Raw genomic sequence first — 4,091 nt, 5'->3', positions numbered from 1 at the left:
GCGCGAGTGGTACGTGACGCGCGTCATCGAGCCCACATTAGCGTCGCTGGAAGAGTTTCAGGAACGTGACAGTGGGTAGGCATTGTCGCGAATCCTCAATTTGGTAGTGAATGTGAACAAACTGACTCCCATGCACGCGGGATGTTACGTTGAGGTGCCGCGGGAAATTGTGATGAAATGAGCGGTGATCAGTGTGCGTACGACGGACAATGCGTGCTTCGCGTGGTCGGTGATCGCCGCTCTGTACCCGGCTGAAAAGTATACGGAGCGAGAATCGTCGTACCCGCATTACAGTACTGTGCTAAATTTTGCGGGTATCGAGTTTCCAGTGACTTTGAAAGACGTTCTGAAATTCGAACGATTGAACGCGGTGTCGATCAACGTGTACGGCATCGAGAATAAGCAGATCCTTCCTCTACGACTCAGGGGACAAGAGGGACAAGCACGTGAACGTGCTGTATCTACAAGATCCACGCAACGATGGTGTAGGCCACTTTGCGTGGATAAAGGATCTATCTCGCCTCGTGAGATCGCAACTGACAAGAAAGGAGCACAAGAAATATTTCTGTGACCGGTAAGTATACTAAGAAAAAAAAACAAGAAAAAATATAAAAAGAAAAAAATTATTTGTCTATTTACAGATGTCTGCATTACTTCGGCTCGAGCGAGAAATTGCAGATCCACAGCCAGGACTGTCAGAAGATGAACGGCTGTGCCATCAGCCTTCCGAGCGAGGACGACAGATGGCTCGCATTCGACAACTACAACAACATGGAGCGTGCACCATTCGTCGTGTACGCCGACCTGGAGTGCGTCCTGCGGAAGACGAAGCCCGAGAAAAAAGACGCGTCGTCGTACGAGTATCAGCGGCACGAAGTATTCAGCATTGGATACTACGTGCGATATTCGTACGATGACGCGTTGTCGTCGTATCAGTTTCGTCGCGACGAAGATTGCGTTCGCGGAAGAATTAAAAAATTTGGCGCATAAAATAAAAACTATCCTGTTCACTAACGTTCCCATGGAAGCGCTGTCTAAATAGCAATGGGAGGCGTACCGCACCGCGACGCGTTGCCACATTTGCGAGAAGCCGTTCGCGCCGGACGATACGCGGGTCCGCGATCATTGTCACCTAACGGGTAAATACTGCGGTCCGGCACATACGAATTGTAATCTGAATTACAAAAATTCATATACCATTCCTGTTGTATTTCACAACTTGTCGGGCTACGACGCTCATTTCATAATCAAAGAAATTGTTTGACGGACATGTAGAACTCCTTCCGATAACCAAAGAAAAATATATTTCATTTACGTAACATGTAGATAACACCAAAGACAAAAATGAAAACCATTTTCAGAAAAATTGCATAAAATTAAGATTTATCGATTCCTTCAAATTTCTCAGTACAAGTTTAGAAAAATTGGCGTCGTATCTCGACAAGAATAAATTACAAATTGTACGTTCCGAATTTACAACGTTATCGGACGAAGAATTTGAATTACTCACGCGAAAAGGTATCTTTCCGTACGAGTACATTGACTGCGTCGACAAATTACAGGACACGCGCTTACCGTCGCGATAATTATTTTTCAGTTCATTGACGGGTGATACAGTATCCGAGAGCGATTACGCTCACGCCGTGAACGTGTGGCAGCGATTCTCCATCCGAACGCTCGGCGAGTACAGCGATCTGTACTTGAAAACCGATGTCTTGTTATTAGCCGACATATTTGAAAATTTCCGAAATAGTTGCGTCGCGAGTTACGGTCTCGATCCCGCGCATTGTTATACATTACCAGGTTTCACGTGGGACGCTATGCTAAAACATACGCGTGTAAAATCCGAGTTGCTCACCGACATTGATATGGTCATGTTTATCGAGCGCGGTATACGCGGTGGCCTCAGTCAATATTCCGGCAGATACGCGCAGGTTAATAACAAGTACATGCGTTCGTACGACCCGTCGAAACCGTCGTCGTACCTTATGTACTACGACGTGAATAATCTGTACGGATGGGCGATGTGTCAACCATTACCGTACGCCGAATTTCGATGGGTCGAAGACGCTGCAAACTTTGACGCGAGCGCGATCGCTCCGGATTCGTCTACCGGTTATATTCTCGAGGTCGATCTCGAGTATCCGCAACATCTGCACGACTGACACACTGACCTACCTTTCTGCCCGACGCGTGATAAGCCGCCCGGCAAGCGCGAGGATAAACTTTTAGCGACGTTGTACGATAAGCAGTGTTACGTCATCCACTATCGTAACCTGCAGCAATGTACTCGTCACGGGCTCCGCGTAACAAAGATTCACCGGGTGCTACAATTCGCTCAATCTCCATGGCTCCGCGATTACATCGAACTGAATACAAAATTTAGAACTGTAGCAAAAAATGAGTTTGAAAAAAATGTATATAAACTAATGAACAACGCGGTATTCGGCAAGACCATGGAGAATGTGCGCAATCACGTTGATGTAAAATTATTAACGAAATGGGATGGGCGATACGGCGCGAAGGCAATGATTGCGAAACCGAATTTCCACAGCTGCAGCGTCTTCGCGGAGAATCTAATCGCCGTCGAACTGCGCAAACTCGAGGTGAAATTCAACAAGCCGATTTACGTGGGTATGTGCATACTCGACATATCAAAGGTCTGCTTGTACGAATTTCACCACGAGTACATGTCACCGATGTATCGCGACAAATGTAAGATAATGTACACCGACACGGACAGTCTCATTTATCGTATAGAATGCGACGATGCGTACGAGACTATGAAACGCGATATCGCAAGATTCGACACGAGCGATTATCCGGCGGACAACGCGTACGGTATGCCTCTCGCGAATAAAAAAGTACCCGGTCTGATGAAGGACGAGAATACAACGGTATGATAATGACCGAATTCGTTGGACTCAGAGCGAAGATGTACGCGGTGCGGGTGGACGGTAAGAAGGACACTAAAAAGGTGAAAGGTGTAAAGAGTAACGTCGTAGCGCGAACGATAACGTTCGACGATTACACGCGTTGCTTGAACGAAGAGATAGAAATGACTCGTCGTCAATCGTGTATACGTTCTAAATTACACGAGGTATATACGATATCCGAATCGAAAATCGCTCTGAGTCCATACGACGACAAACGATATGTCGTACCCGACTCGACGGAGACGTTACCATGGGGACATTGGCGGATACCTTTGTAATATATGTATTATATGTATTATATGTATTATATGTTGCTATGTACTACTATTATTTTTTACGTATTAGTGTTCGTTTATATAATACATATCGCGTATGTTTAACGTTTATATATATACGTAGTATCAGTATTTTAATTTCTTTTCACCTTATGTATCGTACGTTTTTTTTAACGTAGTATATGTTACTAGTATTGTAATTTTTTTACTGTATGTATTGCATGTTTTTTTAACATTTATATAAGTAGTATATGTTACTACTATTTTATGAATTCTATCTCTATACATGTTGTTTAAAAAATATATTAAGTATTATATATATATATTTACACTTCATACATCATACATCATATGCTTTTACATTTATATATATATATATTATATGTTACTATTATATTTACGTATTACTATCATTATAATTTATACAAATTAAAATTATATAAATTATGATATTGTTTTTATGTATTCACAAATTGTGTGATCCATCGAATCCCAGTGATTTGACGTACACCCTGTTTCCTTTCCTGCGCAGTACTTTCTCCACGAGATACACGTCCGGATGAGTAGCGCGATGCAACTCGTGCTCGTAGAACGCTCTAGCGATGGATTTTCCGCGATAGTCCTCGAGTAGATAGGTTACGGGATTGGTACGCTGCACTTTAACGATCTTAAATACCTCCAATTTGGCGTGTAGCCCTTCTCAAAAACCGTCTTGTACTTGCTCACGCGTACCGAATCGCCAACTTTGAATTTTACCGGACCAGCGATTTTTATCGCACTGTACACCGTGTCCAAGAGTCGTTCGCCGATTGCGGGAGTTACGTCGGCGGGTCTCATGCCGATAGTGCGATGCTTGCGTGCGTTGTAATACGATACGAGA

The 4,091-nt window shown here is 43.8% G+C and overlaps 1 pseudogene; it reads left to right on the top strand.

Moving 5' to 3' along the window:
- Window positions 1-85: 85 nt before the first annotated feature.
- LOC108761281 (uncharacterized) lies at window positions 86-990 on the top strand (annotated as a pseudogene).
- The last annotated feature ends 3,101 nt before the right edge of the window (window positions 991-4,091 follow it).

Source organism: Trachymyrmex cornetzi, unplaced genomic scaffold (assembly GCF_001594075.2).
Source record: "Trachymyrmex cornetzi isolate Tcor2-1 unplaced genomic scaffold, Tcor1.1 scaffold247, whole genome shotgun sequence".
In the NCBI taxonomy this organism is placed as follows: domain Eukaryota; kingdom Metazoa; phylum Arthropoda; class Insecta; order Hymenoptera; family Formicidae; genus Trachymyrmex; species Trachymyrmex cornetzi.
This window is presented reverse-complemented; position numbering and strand designations above follow the sequence as displayed.